The 15,149-nt window shown below is 40.2% G+C and overlaps 1 protein-coding gene across 3 annotated transcripts in view; it reads left to right on the top strand.

The window, feature by feature from the left end:
* Nucleotides 1–15,149, top strand: part of LOC136842602 (unconventional myosin-XVIIIa-like) — a 1,295,621-nt gene that overhangs the window by 62,135 nt on the left and 1,218,337 nt on the right. The gene's annotated exons all lie outside the window — the stretch shown is intronic.

The following is a 15,149-nucleotide window of genomic DNA, read 5'->3' on the forward strand; positions in this document are numbered from 1 at the left end:
TATGACTTTTTTATAAAGATATTGGAGGTTGTCTTGTAAGAAAATTATTGTGGTTACTGGATTTGTTAATATTGAAATGACTGCAAATGGAATTTTTAAGCTAGGAATAGCATTAAACATGAAACAACTGTCAACTTTACTGTTGCATTTACTGTAGTTACTGGAAGCATGTTGATTTTAAGCTAGTTGCAAATATTTTGTAGCAGTAGTAACTATCAGCAGTTTAATCATCTTTATTGTTTTTGAGAGTGCAATGTTCCTATTTCACATACATTTGTCCAAAGTCATATCAAGTTGGATGTATTTAGTGAGTAGCTGATATCCTCTTGGCTGAAATTCCATTTATGGTTTTTCCTCAGCAGTTGGCCTTTCTTTAGTAGTGTCATGCTAAGAAGTGTGTCTCTGCATAGAGATTTGTTCCTAAACAAATACTAACCTTCATTTTTTACATAGGAGATTGCGTCAGAGCTTAAAATGGCCATTCAGACTTACTGACAAGGTAGTTAACTACTAACGGTTAGGAAAAGCCCTGTCCACATTTCAGTCTGCACTCTACGTTGCTTCCAGTTGTTTGTTCATCAGCAGCTGTGGTGTTCCCCAATTTACTTATTAATAATATCTCCTTTTCATTTTTATAAGATTTATTTACTCTAGAAGTTCATAATTCCTCTGATGGGTGTGGCTTAGTCTTTGGTTCTGGACTCAACCATCTTTGTTGATGAGGCCAACATTGACAGTGGAGGAAGAGTAGGGGAGTTGTTAGTATTCTTCTTCTTCTCCTATACCTTTGCCGTTTTCCTCCACCTTGACCCCACTCTCTTTGTCTGCACTGTGGGCAATGAGAAGAGGAAGTCCAATCACACATTTGAAGTCTGGATAGTCTTCTTTCCATGTGCTCTACCCCTAGGGGAAGGGCAGGGGAGCATGGTCACTAACATTGATTGGCTTTTCCTGAGAAGGGTGAGCACTTTGGGTAGACTCAAAGTCTGCTCCTGTCTTGTCTTTGTGTAAGCTTTAAAGCTTCCGTTGAGTTGATTTTCCCCTCTCACTGCACCTCTTTGGAGTCGCATGGAGGGGGTTGCATGTGACCCATTCATGTAGCTTGTTTGCTCCCCATGTACCAGGTCTGCAGATTAGTTTTACAAGTGGTAGTGAGCTAGTGGTGGTCTCTGTCTATCTGTGGTTGGATGGCTATGGTGGCAGGGGAGCAGTTCGACTCTTCTCACCAAGACTCAGGTCGCACAGAGGGTCTCGTGCAGCTCGTTTGCTGTCTACGTGCCCTGTGTACAGTCTGGGTTAACTGATGGAAACAGGATGTCTTTGTTCTCTGTCCATCCATGATTGGTCATTTTGGTGGACAGTCAAACAGAGCACCTCTCCTCACCATAACTCATCAGGTCTGAGTGACCCTTTTGGGCAGCTTGGTTGCTAGTCAGTTGTGATGGACAGTTGAACAAAATGCCTCTCCTTAACACAACTCCCTTTGGTCAAATGGAGAGGGTTAGTGTGGGTACCTGTCTTCAGACTGGGTCTGCTGCAGGCATCTGGGTTCTCTTGATTCTCACAGCTCATTTATGGTCAGACAATTAAGATGGGTACTTGAAATCCCAGGCCAGTTGGGATGGTATTCACCATGATCTTGAAGTATATTGTTTCTGGAGGAACCATCGATCATACTTTTTGTGGTGTAAATTTATTGAGCTTAAAAGTCAAGCTCAGGTGGTCTATAGAGAACTGAAAGAGTTTATAATGAGGGTGTGAAAGAGATCTTGCTCTCCAGTGATGGTCTACTCTTAAGTCATCACTTTTTGGAGTTGATTCAAGCATACCTTCCCTTGTAGGGGTTAATGGCATTGCTGTGTATTGCCCTAAGCAGAAGACAGAACTTTTGACTCAAGTCTTTGTGAGAAAACAGTGTGGTGAGTCCATTTGGTTGCCTCAGCCATGCTTTGTACAGCTGTAGGGGCTTCTTCAAGCTACACAATTGAATAGGATGATGGGAACAAATTTAGAGGTTGCTAAACAAAAGTCTTGACTTTCCTTAACCTGATTTATTTTCTTAATACTACATTGACCAAAAAAAACATTAATATAATCAATAAATCTTAATCTACAGAACAGAAACTTATTTAACTTTATCACCATAGTTCATCAGTTCTATTCAGTCTTAATCCTGTAGCTCCACCGCCCTTCTATCAAAAGAACCTTAACCTACAGAACTGTAACTTGGTCTCTTAGACTTCTTCAGATTGGTAGTTAACTTGCTCAACATCAGCCAGTTCTGGATTTTGTCACTACCCTTCTTCCTACTGGAGAGATCAACATCTAGTTTATTCTTTCCATCCCACCTTTCTAACTGCTGCTGAACTTTCTTTGCAGCAATTGTGTCGAGATCAGCACCTTTTAGAGTTTAGCGTCATATATGGAGGAACAGGAAGAAGAGTGATTTTGTTTCTTTTCTGCAGTCTGGCAGCTTAGCATTCTCTATGTTCCTTACCAATTCTCTGCCTTATCCCTTCCTCTATTTTCAACAGCTCTTCCACAATAAGTGTCCTCTCTTATAATTTTTTAAAATAATCCCTTGTCCTCTGAGTAAATCCACTGCATCAACATCTGCTCATTTTATTTATTTTCTTTCGGATGCTACAACCACAAGGTAGGCAGCCACTTACACCTTGGGTTGAAAGGGAGCAAGTCACACTATCCTGACACACTCAGCAAACTGCAAGTAAAAAAAAAAAAGAAAAAAACAGACTTAACTAGTGTACTCCTTCCTGACAAAAAAAAAAAAAAAAAAATCCCAACAGCAAAAACAAAACAGTCAATTCACACAAACCCGTCTTTCATCATACAAACCCAAACTTAGCCTACCATACTCCCCCTTACTAAAATAAAGGAAACCTCATTTTTTTTTTTTTTTTTCAAAATCCCTTTCTTACTACCCATTCATACTCCGGAACTGGACCTTGACTTCGGGTCCTGTGGCCTCTAATGCGTCACCTCCTCTCCGTGCACTTCCACTCCAACCACACTAGACTCACCTAGCCTTGGTTCCGAACTACTTACACCAAGCTCATTCAAACTCTGGAGACGACTTATGTTGGTCCCAACTTCAGTAACACCTGACATGGCTTCTATTGTCTCTTCCATACTCTCATTTATTTCTTCCACACACTGCTTCAAGCTATCCAAAACTCCTCCACTTACACTCTCCATCACTGCTAATTCTCTCTCACTCATACTTACTCCCACACTCTCAACACTTTCACTCAAAGGAAACTCACACTATACGCACTGTCTTCCTCATGACTTGGCGTTGTTTCCAGTTCACCCAACTCATGCGCATCCTCGTCCACATTCTTTGTACTCACCAAGTTCACTCCTTCCACATCCTGCTCAACTCCTTCAAAATCAATTACACCCTCATTCTCACTACCACCAAACAACACCACAAGGGTATTTTCACTTCTCATGCCTACTGGCTTCTAAAACCTTTCTAAATTAAACAACCCATTTCGGGTACTCTCTGCAAACAACTCGGTAACCACACCCTTACTCTTTCTACACCACCTTTTAGGCTTTCTCTTATGTTCCACCAACACTAGCTGTTTATCTCCCCAATTTATATCTTCTATTTCTTCTCTTTTTCCTCCCTTAATAGCTTCCTAATGGGATGCCCTGTTATGTATTTCGGTGGTTCTCTCCATCTTCTCAGGTGATTATAATGTGCTCGTATTAACCTCACATTTCCTTCTTCATTCCTGTATTCTAGCACATACTCAGTCTGTTTAACCACACTGTTTTCACCACTCCTCTGTTTCCTCTCGCAGTTACCGGCAAAGCTACACAATCTTCTTTCATACTCAACTTCAAAACAGGTGGGCTAGCATACACTCCCTGATATATTCTCTTCTGACATTCTTCGCACGTAACTGCCACATCCGTACAAGTCTTCCACAAATATGGGGAAAACATATGCTCTTCCATACACTCAAAATCAACTTAACTTCCCCATATGTCCATATTTCTCATGGACTAACATGCACATCCCTACTGCTCCACTCATCAAGAACACTGGAACATACATCAATTCTCCCATCTTTTCTGTTGAAAAATACACCACTCTTTCACACAACACAAATCTCTCAGGAAACTGCATCCATTTACTCAACAACAAAGGCCATCTTCCAGGTACACCTCTAATAACACCTTTAACTCACTCACTATCAAGCACTTATGCTGCATCTCCTCAACATCCTCCGTTGTTAGCAGTTCATTCTCATTCTTGTCCAACTCCACTATATCCTCCTCCTCCAATACATCTATCCCTTCCATACCAGAGGGCTCACTACAGTAAACCGACTTCACACTTAGTTTCCCCGGGGTTTGGTATGGCAGACTTCCTTCACATGACCTTCCATTCCATGTCCTTCACACTTGCTCCGAGGGTTGTTACATGCTCTGGCAAAATGCCCATTCACTCCACAGTTTCCACAACGACTTCCATTTACTCATATTCTCCTTCCACTCTGGCAGTCTCTCACTTAATGTCCTACCTTTCCACAGCTGAAACACTTAAACTTTCACCTGTGGGCAGTCCTTCAACATATGCCCTCTTTTCACAGCTGAAACACTTGCCATTGGCCCATCTGCATTTTGCTTTCACATGCCCAGTCCTTCTACACCTGAAACACTCCTTACTACTACTACGCACTCCCATCTGCCTTCCCCTCACATTCCCATTTGCTCCACCCACACTTCTACTCCTAAACCTCTCTTGGCTTCTGCTCGAGCTCCTTTTCCCATTATTCCCCACATTCACTTGCACATTCTTTCTTCTTCTCTCCACCCGGTCTCTCCTACACTCCTCCAACAAGGCTTTCATCACACTTAGCTCCTCACTCACCAAAGCATCTTATATGTCCTTCCCTTTACTGCCTCTGACAAACGTACATCTCCTTTGGTTCATCCTCATCCACTCTCAGGTCTTCTAGGATCTCTAAAATAAGCTTCCAATTTAAGCTCTTTCCCAACCACCGCTTCCGATCTTTTTTCTTCTCATTTAAAATTACCGGAGTCATCTCTTCTTAGGGATGGTGGCCAAGAACTTACACATGAGGTGTTTGTTTCCCTCAGTTCCTTGCTCTCCATACTTCCTTCTGGCCAACGCTTCTAACCTATGAGCATAGAAGTCCACTTCCTCTCCAGCCTTCATCTTTGCCTCCTTGAACCTATCATCCTTCTTGTATACAACTTCCTTTCATTCTCTTCACTTGCCTAATCACTCTAGCCTTCACAGACTCATACCCTGGCTCACCCTCACACATACTCCTATAGCACATCAACCACTCATCCAAGAACTCTCCCAGCCGCTTCATTCACACACTTTCGTTCTCCCCATACTTTTGCCTACAATACTTCTTATACTCATCAAAAAACTCGTATATGCCTCTTCCCTTCCCAATGTTATATTTCTTAATCCAAGGAACCTCCCTCAGGAACATCGTTTTGGCCTCTTTCTCCTCTGCCTCACTCAAACCGTCACTACTGCCACTTTCAATCTTCCTATCCTCCTCAACTTCTGAGTCTGTACTATCCCTCAAAATCCGAGAACTTGATTCCTCTTTCCTCACACCTCTCCCCTTCTGTGTTTTCTTCTTCCTTCCCTCTTTTTTCGTACTACTGTCTTCCCTATCACTTTCATACTACGCCTCACTCATACTGCCCTCATCAATGGTGAGCCCTCCCTTACTCTTACTTAACAACTTCCCTTTCGTAGGGGTTTTCTCCTTTGCACCTTTTGCTTCAGCGCCTTCACTTCCCTTCCCAACACCGGGCTCAGTCCTAGCCATTTCAGTCATCATCTTCTCCATCGCCTCCATTCTTGCAACCAATTTACTTTCCCTTACCTGGGCTTCCTCTAACTTACCCTGCTTGCTTACCATCTTGTACATCATCCTATCCAACCTTTGCGTACAACCTTGCTCCCCTTCACCTGACCCCAACACCTTCCAAACCTGCTCCCTCTGCCATCTCCAATTATGCACCCCACTCTTACTTTAATATCAAAGGCCCCACATTGGGCACCAAATTACAGTGAGCCCCCTGTATTCACGGCGGATGAGTACCACAACCCCCCCCCCATGAATAGCTAAAATCTGCACATACTTAAAACCCCTCTAAAAACACTTAGAACTGCCCATTTTGATAGTTTAAACACAAGAAAAACCTTGTAAAAATGCTTATACCAGAGTATTTTAATAGTTTTATAAAAAAAGTGCATTTATTCATGAAAATTACATGAAAACACAGTAATTAGTGAATATTTCTCAGTGAAAAATACCGCAAATGGGCAAATTTTCCACGAATAATGGGTAGATATGTTCCACAGAGAAACCCGCGAATGTGAGAGTCCGCAAATCGTGAGAACGTGAATACGGGGGGTTTACTGTATTATATATGTAGGGGCTTCTTCAAGCTACACAATTGAACAGGATGATGGGAACAAATTTAGAGGTTACTAAATAAAACTCTTGACTTTCCTTAACCTAATTTATTTTCTTAATACTACAGTGACCAAAAAAAACATTAATATGACTAGTAAATCGTAATCTACAGAACAGAAACTTATTTAACTTTATCACTATAGTTCATCAATTCTACTCAGTCTTAATCCTATAGTTCCCCCGCCCTACTATCAAACTTTATCACTATAGTTCATCAATTCTACTCAGTCTTAATCCTATAGTTCCCCCGCCCTACTATCAAAAGATCCTTAACCTACAGAACTGTAACTTTAGCTATTTCGGTCTTAATATTACCACAACCACCTAAAAGAACCCTAAACCTAATTCTTAACGCAAATCCATAGTGTTCCGCCACCAACTATGGTCTCTTAGACTACTTCTTCAGATTGGTAGTTAACTTGCTCAACATCAGCCTGTTCTGGATTTCATCGCTATCCTTCCTACTGGAGAGATCAGCATCTAGTTTTTTTTTCTTTCCATTCCACCTTTCTAATTGCTGTCGAACTTTCTTTGCGGCAGGTGTATCGAGATCAGCACCTTTTAGAGTTTAGCGTCATGTATGGATGAACAGGAAGAAGAGTGGCCTGACCAAGTGTTTTTGTTTCTTTTCTGAAATCTGGCAGCTTAGAGTTTTCTATGTTCCTTACCACTTCTCTGCCTTATCCCTTCCTCTGTTTTCAACAGCTCTTCCACAGTAAGTGTCCTCTCTTATAATTTTCTGATCCCTTGTCCTCTTGAATAAATCCACTGCATCAACTTCTGCACATTTTTTTTTCTTTTTCAAATGCTACCACCACAAGGTAGACACCTGCTTACACCTTGGGTTGAAGGGGAGCAAGCCACACTATCCTGACACTCAGCAAATTGCAAGTAAAAAAAAGAAAAAAACAGACTTAACTAGTGTACTCCTTCCTGACATACAAAACATAAATAAACATCACAACAGCAAAAACGAAGCAGTCAATTCACGCAAACTCACCTTTCATCACACAAACCCAACCTTAGCCTACCACAGAGCCTAAGTTGTGTTCAATGGTGTTCAGGTTTAGAGAAGTCAAAACTTTGCTTCTGGGCCTTGACACTTATGGTGGCATAGACCCTAATGCGATCTTTCCTATCTTTTTAAAAAAGACCTCTAATTTCATTGTTCCTAAGATTATGACTATTTTCAGAAGATTAGTCACACTTGCAAGTTTTCTTTCTGTTTGGAAGGGAAACATTAGTGCAGTACCTGAGGGATTAAGTCCATTCTCATGCCCTGCTAAATATAGGGCGATTTCAGTTACCCTTGTTTCATCTAAGGATTTTGAAAAGCTGTTCTCTAAATGTCTGTAGGTTTGTTGAATATAATAACTTGCTGCCAGCATTGCTGTAAATGCCTTGGTACTTGTGATGCAGTCTTGTTAATATCAGCCATCTTGCAGAGTGCTCTTGATGAGGGTGCAGAGGCATACTTGGTAAGTCAGATTTTAGTGCAGTCTTTGACCTTGTGAATCATAAACTCTTATCTACAAGCTAAGGTTATTGAGGATTGATAGATATTTTATTAATATTGTAAATGAATTTTTAAATAGGCAGAACCCAAAGGGTATGTGTTAATGGCCAGTATAGTAGTTTTAGTAATGTCATTTCAGGTGTTCCTCAAGGTAGTGTTTTTGGACTTATGCTATTTATTAGCCATACTAGGTCTGGAAAACATGCTATTTATTAGCCATACTAGGTTTGGAAAACAAACTGATTGCATATGCTGATGATGCTACTCGTTGTTCCTTCTCCATGCCTTAGGTCTGTGGTTGCAGAATCCTTGAATAGAGATGTGGCATATATTCATGAGTGGATTAGGCTCTAAGGCATGAAGCTTAACCCATCTGAAACCCCAAAGTATGATAGTTAGTCAGTTCTGAACACCTGTATTTGCATACTGATTTACATTTAAATGATAGTTTTAAATGTCAGTTACTCTCTTTAGATTTTAGGTGTAACTTTTGATAAGAAATTGACTTTTGAGAAAAAAATACATAACATTGTTGCTTCTATTTCTCAGAAAGCTGGTATCTGTTGAGAAAAAAATACATAACATTGTTGCTTCTATTTCTCAGAAAGCTGTTATCTGTTGAGAAAAAAATACATAACATTGTTGCTTCTATTTCTCAGAAAGCTGGTATCTGTTGAGAAAAAAATACATAACATTGTTGCTTCTATTTCTCAGAAAGCTGGTATCTGTTGAGAAAAAAATACATAACATTATTGCTTCTATTTCTCAGAAAGCTGGTATCCTGTAAAATGTTTTACAGTACAGTACAATGTTTTAACTTTTCTTCCTTTTTTGGAGTTCTTAATGTTGACTTGCGGCATAGACCGTAAAGTGAGTTCATTATAGTTATTGCATAAAATGTAGTACACTGACACACATCATCTGCACTCTTATTTATCTGCCCTAGCTGTTTTTGCTCACAACACTAGTTAGGCTCCTGGTGCAAACAGTTTGTCGTTTTCTAGCATTAGTTTTTATACTGCTCAGTTTGCTAGAAGTTTTATACTGGCAACAACTAAAATATGGAATAGGCTGCCTAGTGCAGTTGTAGAATCTTCTGATCTCCAAATATTACGAGGAGCAAATTCAGCCCTGCTCTCTGCTGACATCTGAATTGCAGGTGTATCAGTTTTATTTTTTATCCCCTCATATTTAATTATCACCAGTTCCCCATACCCTATCCCTATCTCTCAGTGCAGGCTTATTTCCCTTTGGAGCCCTCTGTCCATAGGGGTTTTCAGCTGAAGATGTAAAGAAAGAAAGAAAGAAAGAAAGGATAGGTTGTTGTGGATTAGGATTTTGCAAGACTTTTTCACAGGGCAAACTATGTCCAAAGAGGCTGTATTCAGCAGGAAGATTGTGTTATTAATTTAAAGATAGCAGGGTGTGAAAGGACAACATAAAAAATTAAGACTAATATTTTATTAAAAGAAATTTACGCACATTACACAGTCCTATTCCTTGTGACTGCACAACCCAATCTAACCAGCCACTATCTTAATGTAAGCATACATATTCATAGCAAAGTATTACAGTACTCCAATCTTTTTCATTTATTTAATTTTGATGGCTATCTGGTCTTCCTTAACCTAAATATCTTGACCTAATAACACAAGTTAATCACTCTTTCCTTACTTAAATATCTTAATAAAACCAATATTGTTTAGTCAGTTTTCCTTGTTCTGTTGAGTATACTGAGTACCAATCACTGGACCCGTATAATGTTTGTCACATCAAACAAGCAATACCTGAAAAGTTTCAGCAGTACTCGGGATGGGCCACAGAACCAGGTTCTCCAGGCCTAGGCAGTCTTAAACAGTGCATTCCAGTTTTTAGCTGAGCCACCTATTTTGATATGATAATTAATTGATAATACATTATTACTGCAGTCAAACTGATTCCCTGTAACATGTACTAATCATGCCACATAAATTCCTCCACAGGTGCAAAATACAGAGGTCCTAGACATATCATGGAAGACACTCCCTCCATTACACCTAAAAGGAGAAAGGCTCACCATTAGTGGACAGCAAACAATGACTCATCATTAAAAACATTAAATAAAAACAAAAAGCAAAAATCTATATATACAGTATTTATATATATATATATATATATATATATATATATATATATATATATATATATATATATATATATATATATATATATATATATATATATACAGTGAACTCCACGTTTGGGGATGCGTCCCACACCCCCGCAAATAGGTCAACCCACATTGCTTACAACGCCTCTAAAAATGCTTATACCTGTCTACCATGAAGGGTCAAACACCAAAGTATGCCTAAAAATACCAGCCTACATCAAATATACATTAAACTATTACCTTATTACTGTATTAATCTTTGAAATGATACTATTAATATAATTTCCAAGCCATCTTTAAACATTTTATCATTACATTTATACGCACGCACTGTATGGCTTACAGCTGTAGGTGAAACTAATCCAGTCCCCATACGTATTCAGCCACACATTTTCTTTCATACAGTTATAAGTCGTTCCGCTTTCTTTTCAGGGGAACCATTGGTATTTACGTATACAGTATGAAATTCACAAAAAGAGAGACAAATATTTAAAAACCTATGCACATTTTAAAAATTCAATACTACGTATATTTGTACCTGTCTACCATGAAAGGTCAACACCAAAGTACTGTACAGTATGCCTAAAAATACCAGCCTACATCAAATATACATTAAACTGTACCTTATTACTGTATTAATCTTTGAAATGATACTAATTAATATAATTTCCAAGTCATCTTAAACATTTTATCGTTAAATTTATACGTACATACTGTATGGCTTACAGCTGTAGGTTAAAATAAGCCAGTCCCCCTACGTATTCAGTCACACATTTTCTTTCATACAGTTATAAGTCATCCCCGTTTTCTTCGGGGGAACATTGGTATTTACATATACGTAATTCACAAAAAGAGACAAAAAATTCTTTAAAAATTTATGCACATTTTAAAAAATTTCATACTTCTGTACTTATATATTAAGATTACTACATACGTAAATCACACGGGTACTCACCAGCGATGAATGTTGATTAAAGATGATGATGATGAATTAGCTGTGCAGTGTGATGAATAATGATGAAGATATGACTGCACAGCAAAGCAGAGTTGTTACAACTCATCAGAGGGTGCCTCTTCACCTTCAGGAGGCACTTCTTCAGTTGATTTGGGAGGCACGACTTCAGGCGGTTGGGGAGGCATTTCTTCAGGCGATTCGAGAGGCACTACTTCAGGCGACTGGGGAGGCACTTCTTCGGGTGATTTGGGAGGCTTTGAGGGGCCTTCTTCGTCCGTTTGATGAACATGGTGATAGGCAGCTGCTGTCGCTGCTTTTTCATGGTGGTGAGGGTTTGATTTTAGGGCTCCCATGCTGAATCAAGCATTTTTGAAAACTTTAAGGAGCGTTCCATAAAAGGATCCCATGTTGAAACATACTCCTGCAGATCCTGAATCATTCTGTTCATGTCGGACAGGCGCCCAAAGTCAGGCCGCTCTCCTCTTCCTCCTGCTCCTCCCTGAACCTGGCGTATCTTCTTCCTCACTGGCAGACTTCGTCAGCTCTTCCAAATCCTGGTCCGTCAGGGGGTCAGAGTGTGCATCAATAAGGGTGCCAATTTCATCCTCGGTGATGTCCTCGAACCCTTGCCCACCTAGAATCCTCGCCAACTGGACAGCCTTATTAATGGCCGAATGCTGAATTTCTTGAGGAGAGAAGCCCCTGTAATCATGAACACACTCCGGCCACAACTTGTTCCAGCATGCGTTCAGGGTCTCCTTCAAGGTCTATAGATTAAAGAGGTCTTCTCAGGCCACTGTAGTGTGCAGGTAGCCGGATGGTGGGAGTTGTGGTGGGTCAGAGCGGTGACATCACTCGGACCATGCCGTGCCTGAGTAAGCTGTGGAACTTCCATAAGAAAATAAAGGAACTATTCTTTCTGATTTGTTTTTTTTTTTCATCTTTTCAGAGATTTATATTTTATTCCTTTAGGAAAATAAAAGTAAGATTACAAATACATAACTTTATTACATTAAAACAACCAAACATATATTTGATGATGTAAATAACTGAAATTTGTTGAGCATTAGACAGTTTAAATTTATAAAATAAATAATGATGTATACAAAGTATATGCTTCAATTATGTTCTATATCACATTGCGAGCTTTTTCATTTTATTTTGCGCTTTTCTTGATGAACTAATACTCCTGTTCAAAACACGAATTCTAAAGAATGTACATCTAACAAAAAATTTAATAAATTTGTATGGTAATGTGATGTTATTGCTTTTAAAACACTCGCTAATTAAATCAGTCAGTTTATATGCCGCGCCTTTTCCCAGGTTTAAATATTTTTCCCCGTGATAACAGAGAAACATTTTTTCCATTGTTTTTAAATGCACCAAAAATTCCTCCTCGCTTGGTTGCAACAGCGTTCCATCTCTTGCACTTATGGCACCAATCCACGAGCCATCTCCCTTCGTCGCTGCAGTTCCAAGAAATTCATATTCAGGAAACTTACGAGCTATATAACCACCAACGTATCGTAAGCCTCCATCTTCCATCGCATTTCCTAATTCTTCTTTTTCAATTTCCAATTCTACATTGTCATCATTTTGCAAATCATTACCAAATTCCACTGGCAAACAAAACAACATAGCCGACAGGCTTAGCTTTTTTTGGTTATAAGTTTCTTCATCTACATAGGATGTGCTTTGTTCAACAGGAAACCTGGAAAATGAGGTTGATGTCATCATATCACTATTGCAACTTTCAATGTTGCAGTTTGATCCTAGCATTTTGCTCTCTTTGCCTAGAATGTGGGCTCTGATTCGGTGCTTAAATGCAACGGGTGATGGGTGTTGATGACATGCACCCATCTGCCTTATGCAGCCAAAAAAGTGTTCAAGACCATCTTGATTTAGCCTGTAAGTCATAATATATGATGTTTGAAATTTATCTTTGACCATTCTCAGCAGCTTCATTAATGAATTGCATGATTAAATTAAGCCTTTTTGGAAAGGGTAGAGCCTATTACTTTTAATCACTTCATTTCTTTAGACACCCGAATCATATGATGCAACGTTTTATTTTGTATGTCCAGATTCATCCCATAGGCATTTCTTGATTGTTTCCTATCACGAGGCACTCGAGAGTTAAATAAATCGAACCAGGTATCTACAAGGCAAATAAACTGACTTGTGGTTTCCCAGTCCTTATCGTCTAGCAAACCTTTGTTACCGAAGTACTGAAGACATTTATATGTTGTTTCGGACAGTAATTGCACCGCTAGTTTAACATTCATGCGTTGCATGCCCATTACATTAATGTGCTTTTCAGAGAGCTTATGCGCTGTCCGCAGATCACTTTTTCTTTTCATAATTAACTCCCTAACTGAACCACAATGAGCAAACCTATCTCCCGACAATACAAATCCATGATCAAGGAAATTATTCCGAATGAGTTTTATTAGGTGCGGTGCATCGGCAAACACATGTACTTCTCTGTTATCATCAACTGGGTTAACAAATGCAGAATTATCTATATCAATGCCCAAGGAATTCCATAAACTAACATTTGTTGTTCCTAAGTCACTAACCATGGCTACTACAGGAAACCCAGCTTTCTCAACCTGAATAATCAATTTAAAAAGATCTTTTTTCATGTTAGTGTCGAAATTATAATAAATAATTTGTTTCCAGGAAGTCGTAAGTCCTCTGATCATCCAGCACTGTACTTTGGTATGTTTGGATGGAAAATGGTCAAGGCCGCACCTATAGGTCCGGCCTATGTCACGGTCTGTACCTGCGCAGAACAATCATATTTTGGGTCAGGGTTGAGAAGACCTCTTTAAACTATAGACCTTGGTCTCCTTCATGTCATTCAGTGATCGGCTGATGATGCTCAGACTTGTGGCAATCGTGAATTTACGCCAATATTCTTTTAGCGTAAATTCACTGTCACTGTCCATTGCAGTTACAAGGTGCTGGAGGGAGTTCCCGGTATAGAGTGCCTTGAAGGCACGGATCACGGCCCTGGTCCATAGGCTGGAGGAGAGAGGTGGTGTTGGGAGGGAGGAACTCAAACTGGACTCCCTTGTAAGAAAGATCGAGAGGGTGGCCACAGGCATTATCCATAATCAGCAACACCTTGAACTCCATGCCCAAGTCGTTCACGTATTGCCTAATTTGAGGGACGAAGCTCTGATGGAACCAGTACTCTGTGAGGACTTTGGTGATCCAGGCCTTAGGGTTATGCATCCAGAACACAGGAAGCAATGCCTTGTTCTTATTCTTGAGGGCCCTGGGGTTTGCAGCCTTGTAAATGGTTTAAGCATGAAACCGGCTGCATTCCCACACATGAGGAGGGTAACCCTATCCTTCTGGGCCTTGAATCCGGAGGTTTTAGCTTCGTCCTTCATAAGGTATGTCCGGGAAGGCATCTTCTTCCAGAACAGGCCAGTCTCATCCGTATTGAACACCTGTTCTGGATGGTAGCCCTTCTCCTCGATGATCTTCTTGAAGGCTTCTGGATATTTCGCGGCTGCTTCAGTGTCTGCAGATGCAGCTTCCCCATGCAGAGTAACAGACTTTAGGTTGAACCGCTTTTGAAATCTGTGGAACCACCCCTTGCTGGCCTGGAAACCTTGAGGCGCTGATGATGGTCCTGCTTGGGGTTCTTCCCCCTCTTCTTCTTCTGCTGGTTCATCAAAGCCTAGAAATTCCAATTCGCCTTCTTCAACGCCTTCCTCTGCCTGTACCACGTCGTCGCCTTCCTTAGCAGTTGATAACTGCCAGTGGAGTTGTCGTGCTTTCTCGCGAATGATGTTGGAGTCGAGGGGCACGTTTTTCTTCCAGCAGTCCTTTATCCAGATTGCCAGAGCAGATTCCATTTTCACGATTGTTTTATCCCGCACTGTCTTCTTCTGCTGGTTCATCAAAGCCTAGAAATTCCAATTCGCCTTCTTCAACGCCTTCCTCTGCCTGTACTACGTCGTCGCCTTCCTTAGCAGTTGATAACTGCCAGTGGAGTTGTCGTGCTTT

This window comes from Macrobrachium rosenbergii, chromosome 10, assembly GCF_040412425.1.
Source record: "Macrobrachium rosenbergii isolate ZJJX-2024 chromosome 10, ASM4041242v1, whole genome shotgun sequence".
Lineage (NCBI taxonomy): Eukaryota > Metazoa > Arthropoda > Malacostraca > Decapoda > Palaemonidae > Macrobrachium > Macrobrachium rosenbergii.